This window comes from Heterodontus francisci, unplaced genomic scaffold (assembly GCF_036365525.1).
Source record: "Heterodontus francisci isolate sHetFra1 unplaced genomic scaffold, sHetFra1.hap1 HAP1_SCAFFOLD_166, whole genome shotgun sequence".
Lineage (NCBI taxonomy): Eukaryota > Metazoa > Chordata > Chondrichthyes > Heterodontiformes > Heterodontidae > Heterodontus > Heterodontus francisci.
The window spans coordinates 1,024,964-1,041,633 of record NW_027141098.1 but is presented as its reverse complement, the minus strand read 5'-3'; positions in this window follow the sequence as shown (position 1 = coordinate 1,041,633).

The window sequence follows — 16,670 nt, the reverse complement described above, 5'->3', positions numbered from 1 at the left end:
TCACTCAATCTCTCTCGCACTGAATCTCTCTCGCACTGAATCTCTCTCTCACTCAATCTCTCTCACTGAAACTCTCTCGCACTGAATCTCTCTCTCGCACTGAATCTCTCCCTCACTCAATCTCTCCCTCACTCAATCTCTCTCGCACTGAATCTCTCTCACTCTCTCTATTTCTCAATCTCTCTTCCTCACTTTGTGATTCTGTCTGTTTCTCTCTCTCTCTCTGTTCCTCAATCTCTCTCTCTCTGTATTTCTCCCTCTTTGTGTTCCTCCATCTCTCTCTCCCTCACTTTGTGTTTCTCTTTCTCTCTGAGTGATTGTGCATCTTTTTGTCTCAATGGCTTTCTCTGTCCTCTCTCTCAATGTCTCTGTGATTCCCTGTGCCTTTCTCACTGGTTTCTATCTGTCTCTTTGGTGCCTGTAATTTCTTTGTGTCTCTGTTCTTTCCCTCCACTTTTTCCCTGCTCTTTTTCTCTCTCTTTCTGTCCTTTTTCTATTTCTGACTTTCTGTCTTTTCTCTATTTCTGACGTTTTCTGTCTTTTCTCTATTTTTGTCTCTCTGTCTTCACTCTATTTCTCTGACTTTCTCTCTCTTTTCTCTTTCTGTCTCTTTCTATCTTATCTATCTTCTCTCTTTCTATTTCTATCTTATCTCTTTCTCTTTCTATCTTTTCTCTATTTCTTTTACGCTCCCTTTGCCTCTTTTTCTCTCTCTTTCTTGTCTCTTTCTATCTGTTCTCTCTTTTTCTCTGTATCTTTCTGTCTTTTCTCTCTTTCTTTTTCTCTCTTTCTTGTCTCTTTCTATCTTTTCTCTCTTTTTCTCCGTATCTTTCTATCTTTTCTCTCTTTTTCTCTCTCTTTCTTTGTCTCTTTCTGCCTTCTCTATTTCTCTTTCTATCATTTCTCTCTCTTTCCAACTTTTTCTGTCTTTTTCTAATCCTATCCCTCCCCCCGTAATATATCCCCTCTCGCAATTTGCACGCCCCGCAATTTATCCCCCCCCCGCAATTTATACCACCCCGCAATTTATGACCCCCCCGCAATTTATCATCAACCCCCGCAATTTATTGCCCCCCACATTTTATACCCCAGAATTTGTCATCCCGCCCCGCAATTTATCATGCCCCCCGCAATTTGTCAACCCCCCCACAATTTATCCCCCCTCGTAATTTATACCCCCCCCCCCCCACTGCCCCGCTGCCGGCAATTTTTATCCACCACGCAAATGTTTTCCTCTGCATTATCTCAACCCCCTGGAAAACATCCCCCCCTTGGACAAACCCCTGCAATCTAAATAATCGTCGTCTGCAGACCCCTATCTGATATCTCCTGCTAACTGACCCCCAGCAAATACCCTCACTATCAACAGAGCCCCATCTAATTACCCCCTTCCCCCCATTACAAGACAGCCCATCGAAATACCCCCCAGGACAGACTCCCATTTGAATACCCCCCAGGACAGACACTCATCTAAATAGCCCCCTGGGAACAAACTCCCATCTAAATAACCACCAGGGAACAAATTCCCATCTAAATTCCCCCTCAGGACAGACTCCCATCTAAATACACCCCCCCCCCCCACTACTGACTCCCGTCTAAATAACCCCCCAGAAATAAACTCCCATCTAAATAGCCCCCTGAGAACAAACTCCCATCGAAATACCCACCAGGGAACAAATTCCCTTCTAAATACACCCCCCCAGGACAGACTCCCATCTAAATACACCCCGCCCCCCACAACTGACTCCCATCTAAATAACCCCCCAGAAACAAACTCCCATCTAAATAGTCCCCTGGGAACAAACTCCCATCTAAATAGCCCCCCAGGAACTGATTCCCATCTAAATAACCCCCCCGCCCACAGGAACAGACCCCCATCCAAATACACCCAGGAACAAACTCCCATCGAAATACCCCCCGGGAACAAACTCCCATCTAAATACCCCCAGGAACAAACTCCCATCTAAATACCCCCCGGGAACAAACTTCCATCTAAATAACCCCTCACGAACAAAGTCCCATCTAGATGCCCCCCAGGAAGAAACTCCCATCTAAATACCCCCCGGGAACAAACTTCCATCTAAATAGCCCCCCAGGAACAGACCCCCATCCAAATACCCCCAGGAACAAACTCCCATCTAAATACTGCCCAGGAACCGGCTCGCATCTAAATAACCCCCACAGGAACAAACTCCCATCCAAATACCCCCCGGGAAGAAACTCCCATCTGAATAACCCGCCAGGAACAAACTGTCATCTAAATTTCCCCTGAGAAGAAACTCCCCTCTAAATACCGCCCCCCAGGAACAAACTCCCATCTAAATACCCCCCAGGAACAAACCCCTATCCAAATAACCCCCCCAGGAACAAACTTCCATCTAAATACCGCCCCACCAGGAACAAACTCCAATCTGAATACCACCCCACCAGGAACAAACTCCCATCTCAATACCCCTCACCCCGGAACAGACCCCCATCTAATTAACCCCTGCAGGAACAAACTCCCATCTAAATTCCACCTGCAGGACAAACTCCCATCGAAATACCCCCCGGGAACAGACTACCATCTAAATACGCCGCAGGAACAAACTCACATCTAAATACCCACCGGTAACAAACTCCCATCTAAATACCCCCCAGGAACTGAGTCCCATCTGAATAACCCTCCACCCCCCAGGAACAGATCCCCATCTAAATAATCCCCGGGAACAAACATCCATCTAAATACCCCCCCAGGAACTGACTCCCATCTAAATACCCGCCCAGGAACAAACTCCCATCTAAATAGCCCCCGGGAATAAACTCCCATCTAACTACCCCCCGGGAACAGACTCCCATCTAACTACCCCCCGGGAACAGACTCCCATCTAAATTAACCCCCAGAAACAGACCCCCATCTAAATTGCTCCCAGGAACAAACTTCCATCTCAATACGCCCCTCCCGGAACAGACCCCTATCTAAATACCCCCTGCAGGAACAGACTCCCATCTAAATACCCGCCCAGAACAGACCCCCATCTAAGTACCCCACATCTGTGAACAGATCCCCATCTAAATACCCCACGGCAACATACTACCATCTAAATACCCCCCGGCAACAGACTACCATCTAAATACCCCGCAAGAGCAAACTCCCATTTAAATACCGCCTCAGTAACAAACTCCCATCTAAATACCCGCCAGGAACAGACCCCCATCTAAATAACCTCCCACCCCCCCAGGAACAGATCCCCATCTAAATACCCCCCGCGAACAAACATCCATCTTAATACCCCCCCAGGATATGACCCCCTTCTAATTACCCCACTTCTGTGAACAGACCCCCATCTAAATAGCCCCAGAAACAGAGCCCCATCTAAATACCCCACCCCCAGGAACAACTCCCATCTAAATACCCCCCGGGAACAAACTCCAATCTCAATGCCCCCCAGGAACTGAGTCCCATCTAAATAACCCCCCAGGAACGGACTCCCATCTAAATACCCAGCACCCCAGGACAAGCTCCCATCCAAAAATACCCCGGCAACAGACTACCATCTAAATACCCTGCAGGAACAAGCTCACAACTAAATAGCCCCCAGTAACAAACTCCCATCTAAATACCCCCCAGGAACAGACTCCCATCTAACTTCCACCTCAGGACAGACTCCCATCTAAATACACCCCCCCCCCCCACAACTGACTCCCATCTAAGTAACCCCCCAGAAACAAACTGCTATATAAATAGCCCCCCCAGGACAGACTGCCATCTAAATACACCCCCCCCACTACTGACTCCCATTTAAATAACCCCCCAGAAATAAACTCCCATCTAAATAGCCCCCTGGGAACAAACTCCCATCGAAATACCCACCAGGGAACAAATTCCCTTCTAAATACACCCCCCCCCACAGGACAGACTCCCATCTAAATAACCCCCAGAAACAAACTCCCATCTAAGTACCCCCCAGGAACAGACTCCCATCTAAATTCCCCCTCAGGACAGACTCCCATCTAAATACACCCCCCCCCCCCACAACAGACTCCCATCTAAATTAACCCCCAGGAACAGACCCCCATCTAAATTGCTCCCAGGAACAAACTTCCATCTCAATACGCCCCTCCCGGAACAGACCCCTATCTAAATACCCCCTGCAGGAACAGACTCCCATCTAAATACCCGCCCAGAACAGACCCCCATCTAAGTACCCCACATCTGTGAACAGATCCCCATCTAAATACCCCACGGCAACAGACTACCATCTAAATACCCCCCGGCAACAGACTACCATCTAAATACCCATCAAGAGCAAACTCCCATTTAAATACCGCCCCAGTAACAAACTCCCATCTAAATACCCGCCAGGAACAGACCCCCATCTAAATAACCTCCCACCCCCCCAGGAACAGATCCCCATCTAAATACCCACCGCGAACAAACATCCATCTTAATACCCCCCCAGGATATGACCCCCTTCTAATTACCCCACTTCTGTGAACAGACCCCCATCTAAATACCCCCAGAAACAGAGCCCCATCTAAATACCCCACCCCCAGGAACAACTCCCATCTAAATACCCCCCGGGAACAAACTCCAATCTCAATGCCCCCCTGGAACTGAGTCCCATCTAAATAACCCCCCAGGAACAGACTCCCATCTAAATACCCAGCACCCCAGGACAAGCTCCCATCCAAAAATACCCCGGCAACAGACTACCGTCTAAATACCCTGCAGGAACAAGCTCACAACTAAATAGCCCCCAGTAACAAACTCCCATCTAAATTCCCCGTCAGGACAGACTCCCATCTAAATACCCCCCGGGAACAGACTACCATCTAAATACGCCGCAGTCACAAACTCACATCCAAATAACCCCCGGGAAGAAATTCCCATCTGAATAACCCGCCAGGAACAAACTGTCATCTAAATTTCCCCTGAGAAGAAACTCCCCTCTAAATACCGCCCCCCAAGGAACAAACTCCCATCTAAATACCCCCCAGGAACAAACCCCTATCCAAATAACCCCCCCAGGAACAAACTTCCGTCTAAATACCGCCCCACCAGGAACAAACTCCCATCTAAATACCACCCCACCAGGAACAAACTCCCATCTCAATACCCCTCACCCCGGAACAGACCCCCATCTAATTACCCCCTGCAGGACAAACTCCCATCGAAATACCCCCCGGGAACAGACTACCATCTAAATACGCCGCAGGAACAAACTCACATCTAAATACCCACCGGTAACAAACTCCCATCTAAATACCCCCCAGGAACTGACTCCCATCTGAATAACCCTCCACCCCCCAGGAACAGATCCCCATCTAAATAATCCCCGGGAACAAACATCCATCTAAATACCCCCCCAGGAACTGACTCCCATCTAAATACCCGCCCAGGAACAAACTCCCATCTAAATAGCCCCCGGGAATAAACTCCCATCTAACTACCCCCCGGGAACAGACTCCCATCTAACTACCCCCCGGGAACAGACTCCCATCTAAATAAACCCCCAGGAACAGACCCCCATCTAAATTGCTCCCAGGAACAAACTTCCATCTAAATACCCCCTGCAGGAACAGACTCCCATCTAAATACCCGCCCAGAACAGACCCCCATCTAAGTACCCCACATCTGTGAACAGATCCCCATCTAAATACCCCACGGCAACATACTACCATCTAAATACCCCCCGGCAACAGACTACCATCTAAATACCCCGCAAGAGCAAACTCCCATTTAAATACCGCCTCAGTAACAAACTCCCATCTAAATACCCGCCAGGAACAGACCCCCATCTAAATAACCTCCCACCCCCCCAGGAACAGATCCCCATCTAAATACCCCCCGCGAACAAACATCCATCTTAATACCCCCCCAGGATATGACCCCCTTCTAATTACCCCACTTCTGTGAACAGACCCCCATCTAAATAGCCCCAGAAACAGAGCCCCATCTAAATACCCCACCCCCAGGAACAACTCCCATCTAAATACCCCCCGGGAACAAACTCCAATCTCAATGCCCCCCAGGAACTGAGTCCCATCTAAATAACCCCCCAGGAACAGACTCCCATCTAAATACCCAGCACCCCAGGACAAGCTCCCATCCAAAAATACCCCGGCAACAGACTACCATCTAAATACCCTGCAGGAACAAGCTCACAACTAAATAGCCCCCAGTAACAAACTCCCATCTAAATACCCCCCAGGAACAGACTCCCATCTAACTTCCACCTCAGGACAGACTCCCATCTAAATACACCCCCCCCCCCCCACAACTGACTCCCATCTAAGTAACCCCCCAGAAACAAACTGCTATATAAATAGCCCCCCCAGGACAGACTGCCATCTAAATACACCCCCCCCCCACTACTGACTCCCATTTAAATAACCCCTCAGAAATAAACTCCCATCTAAATAGCCCCCTGGGAACAAACTCCCATCGAAATACCCACCAGGGAACAAATTCCCTTCTAAATACACCCCCCCCCAAGGGACAGACTCCCATCTAAATAACCCCCCAGAAACAAACTCCCATCTAAATACCCCCCAGGAACAGACTCCCATCTAAATTCCCCCTCAGGACAGACTCCCATCTAAATACACCCCCCCCCCCCACAACAGACTCCCATCTAAATTAACCCCCAGGAACAGACCCCCATCTAAATTGCTCCCAGGAACAAACTTCCATCTCAATACGCCCCTCCCGGAACAGACCCCTATCTAAATACCCCCTGCAGGAACAGACTCCCATCTAAATACCCGCCCAGAACAGACCCCCATCTAAGTACCCCACATCTGTGAACAGATCCCCATCTAAATACCCCACGGCAACAGACTACCATCTAAATACCCCCCGGCAACAGACTACCATCTAAACACCCCGCAAGAGCAAACTCCCATTTAAATACCGCCCCAGTAACAAACTCCCATCTAAATACCCGCCAGGAACAGACCCCCATCTAAATAACCTCCCACCCCCCCAGGAACAGATCCCCATCTAAATACCCACCGCGAACAAACATCCATCTTAATACCCCCCCAGGATATGACCCCCTTCTAATTACCCCACTTCTGTGAACAGACCCCCATCTAAATACCCCCAGAAACAGAGCCCCATCTAAATACCCCACCCCCAGGAACAACTCCCATCTAAATACCCCCCGGGAACAAACTCCAATCTCAATGCCCCCCTGGAACTGAGTCCCATCTAAATAACCCCCCAGGAACAGACTCCCATCTAAATACCCAGCACCCCAGGACAAGCTCCCATCCAAAAATACCCCGGCAACAGACTACCGTCTAAATACCCTGCAGGAACAAGCTCACAACTAAATAGCCCCCAGTAACAAACTCCCATCTAAATTCCCCGTCAGGACAGACTCCCATCTAAATACACCCCCCCCCCCCCACTACTGACTCCCATCTAAGTAACCCCCCAGAAACAAACTGCTATATAAATAGCCCCCCCAGGACAGACTCCCATCTAAATACACCCCCCCCCCACTACTGACTCCCATTTAAATAACCCCCCAGAAATAAACTCCCATCTAAATCGCCCCCTGGGAACAAACTCCCATCGAAATACCCACCAGGGAACAAATTCCCTTCTAAATACACCCCCCCCCCCCCACAGGACAGACTCCCATCTAAATACACCCCGCCCCCCACAACTGACTCCCATCTAAATAACCCCCCAGTAACAAACTCCCATCTAAATACCCCCCAGGAACAGACTCCCATCTAAATTCCCCCTCAGGACAGACTCCCATCTAAATACACCCCCCCCCCCCACAACTGACTCCCATCTAAGTAACCCCCCAGAAACAAACTGCTATATAAATAGCCCCCCCAGGACAGACTCCCATCTAAATACACCTCCCCCCCCACTACTGACTCCCATTTAAATAACCCCCCAGAAATAAACTCCCATCTAAATAGCCCCCTGGGAACAAACTCCCATCGAAATACCCACCAGGGAACAAATTCCCTTCTAAATACACCCCCCCCCCCACAGGACAGACTCCCATCTAAATACACCCCGCCCCCCACAACTGACTCCCATCTAAATAACCCCCCAGAAACAAACTCCCATCTAAATAGTCCCCTGGGAACAAACTCCCATCTAAATAGCCCCCCAGGAACTGATTCCCTTCTAAATAACCCCCCCGCCCACAGGAACAGACCCCCATCCAAATACTCCCAGGAACAAACTCCCATCGAAATACCCCCCGGGAACAAACTCCCATCTAAATACCCCCCGAGAACAAACTGCCTTCTAAATAACCCCTCAGTAACAAAGTCCCATCTAGATGCCCCCCAGGAAGAAACTCCCATCTAAATACCCCCCGGGAACAAACTTCCATCTAAATAGCCCCCCAGGAACAGACCCCCATCCAAATACCCCCAGGAACAAACTCCCATCTAAATACTGCCCAGGAACCGGCTCGCATCTAAATAACCCCCACAGGAACAAACTCCCATCCAAATACCCCCTGGGAAGAAACTCCCATCTGAATAACCCGCCAGGAACAAACTGTCATCTAAATTTCCCCTGAGAAGAAACTCCCCTCTAAATACCGCCCCCCCAGGAACAAACTCCCATCTAAATACCCCCCAGGAACAAACCCCTATCCAAATAACCCCCCCAGGAACAAACTTCCATCTAAATACCGCCCCCCCCAGGAACAAACTCCCATCTAAATACCACCCCACCAGGAACAAACTCCCATCTCAATACCCCTCACCCTGAAACAGACCCCCCATCTAATTACCCCCTGCAGGAACAAACTCCCATCTAAATTCCACCTGCAGGACAAACTCCCATCGAAATACCCCCCGGGAACAGACTACCATCTAAATACGCCGCAGTCACAAACTCACATCCAAATAACCCCCGAGAAGAAATTCCCATCTGAATAACCCGCCAGGAACAAACTGTCATCTAAATTTCCCCTGAGAAGAAACTCCCCTCTAAATACCGCCCCCCAAGGAACAAACTCCCATCTAAATACCCCCCAGGAACAAACCGCTATCCAAATAACCCCCCCAGGAACAAACTTCCGTCTAAATACCGCCCCACCAGGAACAAACTCCCATCTAAATACCACCCCACCAGGAACAAACTCCCATCTCAATACCCCTCACCCCGGAACAGACCCCCATCTAATTACCCCCTGCAGGAACAAACTCCCATCTAAATTCCACCTGCAGGACAAACTCCCATCGAAATACCCCCCGGGAACAGACTACCATCTAAATACGCCGCAGGAACAAACTCACATCTAAATACCCACCGGTAACAAACTCCCATCTAAATATCCCCCAGGAACTGACTCCCATCTGAATAACCCTCCACCCCCAGGAACAGATCGCCATCTAAATACTCCCCGGGAACAAACATCCATCTAAATACCCCCCCAGGAACTGACTCCCATCTAAATACCCGCCCAGGAACAAACTCCCATCTAAATAGCCCCCGGGAATAAACTCCCATCTAACTACCCCCCGGGAACAGACTCCCATCTAACTACCCCCCGGGAACAGACTCCCATCTAAATTAACCCCCAGGAACAGACCCCCATCTAAATTGCTCCCAGGAACAAACTTCCATCTCAATACGCCCCTCCCGGAACAGACCCCTATCTAAATAACCCCTGCAGGAACAGACTCCCATCTAAATACCCGCCCAGAACAGACCCCCATCTAAGTACCCCACATCTGTGAACAGATCCCCATCTAAATACCCCACGGCAACATACTACCATCTAAATACCCCCCGGCAACAGACGACCATCTAAATACCCTGCAAGAGCAAACTCCCATTTAAATACCGCCCCAGTAACAAACTCCCATCTAAATACCCGCCAGGAACAGACCCCCATCTAAATAACCTCCCACCCCCCCAGGAACAGATCCCCATCTAAATACCCCCCGCGAACAAACATCCATCTTAATACCTCCCCAGGATATGACCCCCTTCTAATTACCCCACTTCTGTGAACAGACCCCCATCTAAATACCCCCAGAAACAGAGCCCCATCTAAATACCCCACCCCCAGGAACAACTCCCATCTAAATACCCCCCGGGAACAAACTCCAATCTCAATGCCCCCCAGGAACTGAGTCCCATCTAAATAACCCCCCAGGAACAGACTCCCATCTAAATACCCAGCACCCCAGGACAAGCTCCCATCCAAAAATACACCGGCAACAGACTACCATCTAAATACCCTGCAGGAACAAGCTCACAACTAAATAGCCCCCAGTAACAAACTCCCATCTAAATACCCCCCAGGAACAGACTCCCATCTAAATTCCCCCTCAGGACAGACTCCCATCTAAATACACCCCCCCCCCACAACTGACTCCCATCTAAGTAACCCCCCAGAAACAAACTGCTATATAAATAGCCCCCCCAGGACAGACTCCCATCTAAATACACCCCCCCACTACTGACTCCCATTTAAATAACCCCCCAGAAATAAACTCCCATCTAAATAGCCCCCTGGGAACAAACTCCCATCTAAATACCCACCAGGGAACAAATTCCCTTCTAAATACATCCCCCCCCACACAGGACAGACTCCCATCTAAATACACCCCGCCCCCCACAACTGACTCTCATCTAAATAACCCCCCAGAAAGAAACTCCCATCTAAATACCCCCCAGGAACAGACTCCCATCTAAAATCCCCCTCAGGACAGACTCCCATCTAAATACACCCCCCCCCCCCACAACAGACTCCCATCTAAATTAACCCCCAGGAACAGACCCCCATCTAAATTGCTCCCAGGAACAAACTTCCATCTCAATACGCCCCTCCCGGAACAGACCCCTATCTAAATACCCCCTGCAGGAACAGACTCCCATCTAAATACCCGCCCAGAACAGACCCCCATCTAAGTACCCCACATCTGTGAACAGATCCCCATCTAAATACCCCACGGCAACAGACTACCATCTAAATACCCCCCGGCAACAGACTACCATCTAAATACCCCGCAAGAGCAAACTCCCATTTAAATACCGCCCCAGTAACAAACTCCCATCTAAATACCCGCCAGGAACAGACCCCCATCTAAATAACCTCCCACCCCCCCAGGAACAGATCCCCATCTAAATACCCCCCGCGAACAAACATCCATCTTAATACCCCCCCCAGGATATGACCCCCTTCTAATTACCCCACTTCTGTGAACAGACCCCCATCTAAATACCCCCAGAAACAGAGCCCCATCTAAATACCCCACACCCAGGAACAACTCCCATCTAAATACCCCCCGGGAACAAACTCCAATCTCAATGCCCCCCTGGAACTGAGTCCCATCTAAATAACCCCCCAGGAACAGACTCCCATCTAAATACCCAGCACCCCAGGACAAGCTCCCATCCAAAAATACCCCGGCAACAGACTACCATCTAAATACCCTGCAGGAACAAGCTCACAACTAAATAGCCCCCAGTAACAAACTCCCATCTAAATTCCCCCTCAGGACAGACTCCCATCTAAATACACCCCCCCCCCCCACAACTGACTCCCATCTAAGTAACCCCCCAGAAACAAACTGCTATATAAATAGCCCCCGCAGGACAGACTCCCATCTAAATACACCCCCCCCACTACTGACTCCCATTTAAATAACCCCCCAGAAATAAACTCCCATCTAAATAGCCCCCTGGGAACACACTCCCATCGAAATACCCACCAGGGAACAAATTCCCTTCTAAATACACCCCCCCCCAAAACTGACTCCCATCTAAATAACCCCCCAGTAACAAACTCCCATCTAAATACCCCCCAGGAACAGACTCCCATCTAAATTCCCCCTCAGGACAGACTCCCATCTAAATACACCTCCCCCCCCCACAACTGACTCCCATCTAAGTAACCCCCCAGAAACAAACTGCTATATAAATAGCCCCCCCAGGACAGACTCCCATCTAAATACACCTCCCCCCCCACTACTGACTCCCATTTAAATAACCCCCCAGAAATAAACTCCCATCTAAATAGCCCCCTGGGAACAAACTCCCATCGAAATACCCACCAGGGAACAAATTCCCTTCTAAATACACCCCCCCCCCACACAGGACAGACTCCCATCTAAATACACCCCGCCCCCCACAACTGACTCCCATCTAAATAACCCCCCAGAAACAAACTCCCATCTAAATACCCCCCGTGAACAAACTTCCATCTAAATAGCCCCCCAGGAACAGACCCCCATCCAAATACCCCCAGGAACAAACTCCCATCTAAATACTGCCCAGGAACCGGCTCGCATCTTAATAACCCCCACAGGAACAAACTCCCATCCAAATACCCCCTGGGAAGAAACTCCCATCTGAATAACCCGCCAGGAACAAACTGTCATCTAAATTTCCCCTGAGAAGAAACTCCCCTCTAAATACCGCCCCCCCAGGAACAAACTCCCATCTAAATACCCCCCAGGAACAAACCCCTATCCAAATAACCCCCCCAGGAACAAACTTCCATCTAAATACCGCCCCCCAGGAACAAACTCCCATCTAAATACCACCCCACCAGGAACAAACTCCCATCTCAATACCCCTCACCCCGGAACAGACCCCCCATCTAATTACCCCCTGCAGGAACAAACTCCCATCTAAATTCCACATGCAGGACAAACTCCCATCGAAATACCCCCCGGGAACAGACTACCATCTAAATACACCGCAGTCACAAACTCACATCCAAATAACCCCCGGGAAGAAATTCCCATCTGAATAACCCGCCAGGAACAAACTGTCATCTAAATTTCCCCTGAGAAGAAACTCCCCTCTAAATACCGCCCCCCAAGGAACAAACTCCCATCTAAATACCCCCCAGGAACAAACCCCTATCCAAATAACCCCCCAGGAGCAAACTTCCGTCTAAATACCGCCTCACCAGGAACAAACTCCCATCTAAATACCACCCCACCAGGAACAAACTCCCATCTCAATACCCCTCACCCCGGAACAGACCCCCATATAATTACCCCCTGCAGGAACAAACTCCCATCTAAATTCCACCTGCAGGACAAACTCCCATCGAAATACCCCCCGGGAACAGACTACCATCTAAATACGCCGCAGGAACAAACTCACATCTAAATACCCACCGGTAACAAACTCCCATCTAAATACCCCCCAGGAACTGACTCCCATCTGAATAACCCTCCACCCCCAGGAACAGATCCCCATCTAAATACTCCCCGGGAACAAACATCCATCTAAATACCCCCCCAGGAACTGACTCCCATCTAAATACCCGCCCAGGAACAAACTCCCATCTAAATAGCCCCCGGGAATAAACTCCCATCTAACTACCCCCCGGGAACAGACTCCCATCTAACTACCCCCCGGGAACAGACTCCCATCTAAATTAACCCCCAGGAACCGACCCCCATCTAAATTGCTCCAAGGAACAAACTTCCATCTCAATACGCCCCTCCCGGAACAGACCCCTATCTAAATACCCCCTGCGGGAACAGACTCCCATCTAAATACCCGCCCAGAACAGACCCCCATCTAAGTACCCCACATCTGTGAACAGATCCCCATCTAAATACCCCCCGGCAACAGACTACCATCTAAATACCCCCCGGCAACAGACTACCATCTAAATACCCCGCAAGAGCAAACTCCCATTTAAATACCGCCCCAGTAACAAACTCCCATCTAAATACCCGCCAGGAACAGACCCCCATCTAAATAACCTCCCACCCCCCCAGGAACAGATCCCCATCTAAATACCCCTCGCGAACAAACATCCATCTTAATACCCCCCCAGGATATGACCCCCTTCTAATTACCCCACTTCTGTGAACAGACCCCCATCTAAATACACCCAGGAACAGAGCCCCATCTAAATTCACCACCCCCAGGAACAACTCCCATCTAAATACCCCCCGCGAACAAACTCCAATCTCAATGCCCCCCAGGAACTGAGTCCCATCTAAATAACCCCCCAGGAACAGACTCCCATCTAAATACCCAGCACCCCAGGACAAGCTCCCATCCAAAAATACACCGGCAACAGACTACCATCTAAATACCCTGCAGGAACAAGCTCACAACTAAATAGCCCCCAGTAACAAACTCCCATCTAAATACCCCCCAGGAACTGACTCCCATCTAAATAATACCCCCCCGGAACAGATCCCCATCTAAATACCCCCCGGGAACAAACTCCCATCTAAATACCCCCCCCCCCCAGGAACAAACTCCAATCTAAATACCCCCCGGGAACAAACTCCAATCTCAATGACCCACAGGAACAAATTCCCATCTAAATACCCCCCAGGAACTGACTCCCATTTAAATACCCCCCCCCAGGAACAAACTCCCATCTAAATACCCCCGGGAACAAAGTCCCATCTAAATACCCCACCAGGAACAAACACCCATCTCAATATACCACCCCCCCCGCCCTGGAACAGACCTCCATCTAAATACCCTCTGCAGGAACAGACTCCCATCTAAATACCTCCCGATGAACAGACTCCCATCTAAATACCCACCAGAACAGACCCCCATCTAAATACCCCCAGGAACAGACTCCCATCTAAATAACCCCCTATTAACTGACCCCAATCTAATTCTCTCCTCTGCCCTCCACTGTAAACACCCCCCTTCTAAATACCTTCCCTGTCCTGTAAAAGCCCCCACCCCTCTACAAATTCCCACCAGGTATCATCTCCCCCGTGAACATCCCCCTTCCACCCCCACGCCTCGTGCAATCCCACCTCCATCACTTTCCTGGGTTTGGCTCCGTCTCCCGACAATCTTTCATTCACTTTAATTCCTGATATGGATAAGCCACTGGAATTCCATCAACTGGCTCCCAGACCCCCGGCACCTTTTACTCATGTCAGGCCAAACACAGGGCCGAGCATCGAGCAAGGACCTTCAGAGGCTAACTGGCATTCTGAGCCTTTATCACACAGAAAGATCCCAGCCCCAGACACATCCCTCGCTTCAGAAATGTGTTTCACCTGATCTCCCTATCGGCTTCAGGAAACCAAACAGAGGGAGACACACACAAACACACACACACTGACTGGCACAGGGACGGGAGGAGGCCATTCAGCCCTTTGAGCCTGTCCCACCCATGTTAGATCATGGCTGATCTGTCCCTTCCCCCATCGGGCCACAAGGAGACAGACAAAGACAGTCGGTGAGCAGATACAGAGAGTCAAAGAAACACTGGGCTGGACTCGGACTTGGTGCCAATGGTATAAACCAGGGTGGAGTAGAGGAGGGTGGTTGTGAATCGGCTGTCCGTTCAGCATCTCTCCCCTGTTTTTATCTCAATGGGAGCAAAACTGGGCAGAGATGTAAAGCAGGAGCCCACTTCACAATAACTCTGTACAACACCAAGGCTGCGAGTTCAAATCCACCACCAGACAGAGGGACAGAAACACAGAAAACAGACCCCGGGATTTGGACAGAACAGAGAGCGAGAGAAATAAATGGAAAGGGACCTGGAGAATGAGATGCAGGGAGTCCGAAACCAATGAGAGAAACTGAGAACAGTGGGTCAGATATATTAGATACATTAGGGACATTTAAGCGACTCTTGGATAGGTACATGGATGATAGTAGTATGAAGGGTATGTAGGTAGTTTGATCTTAGAGTAGGTTAAAGGTTCGGCACAACTTCGTGGGTCGAAGGGCCTACACTGTGCTGCACTGTTCTATGTTCTATGTTCTAAATGCCGAGAAGGGCAGAGAGAGAGAGAGAAATGGAGACATACACAGAGAGATGTAGGTATTGAGAAATTTCCCAGATCAAGAGAGCGATACAGAGACAGAAAGAGGTGGAGGGGCAGATATGCAAAGTAAGATGCGTTTACAGATTAGAGAGGGATGTCCCGGGATGGGGGAAATGCAGAGATAATCTTGCAGGAAAGGAGGAGCAGAGATGGAATGATTCAGGGATTTGGAAGTGAGTGAGAGAAGAAATGGACTGAGAGAGAGACAGATAAAGATGCAGAGAGTCGCAGAAAGAGAGTGACAATGGAAACCTGTGAGACTCTAGAGAGGGACAGAGATAGAAAGGATGTTGAGAGACACAGAGATAGGGATTTAAAGATGTGAAGAAACAGAGCTGGGAACAAAAAGGAAGGTGCAGGGAGCAACTTGCAGCAAGAGATGTAGAGAGGGAAATCTATGGGATTAGATTGACTGTTCTGGAGCGGCGATTCCCAAACTATTCTCTTCAGAGCGTTCTCCAGCCCCCTCCCTTGTGGTAAAAAATCCACAGACCCCCGAAAACACAAAATCAAAACACTGCGGAAGTTGGAAATCTGAAATAAAACCCGTGCTGGAAATACTGTGCATTTCCAGCAGTTTGTTTTTCTGTCAGCCCCGAAAACACACAGTCTTCTTTTCTGTATCTAGAAATGAATTTGACAATGACACATGTATATTTATTATTATTTTCCCTCCCTGGTTAAAGCTCTTGTCGGAGAATTCCACGTGGCCAAAAGATTCTCCCTCAGCATCATCACAGCTGCAGCTTTCAAAAAGATTCTCCTTGGGAATAAGAGAAATAAAATTGATTCTAACAAAGCAAAGCATTTTTGAACAGAAATAAAACACAGGAAGCGCCCAGGGATCTATATTTCACTCACGGACATAAAACATTCACTCAGTGACTCCCCATCTTACAAGC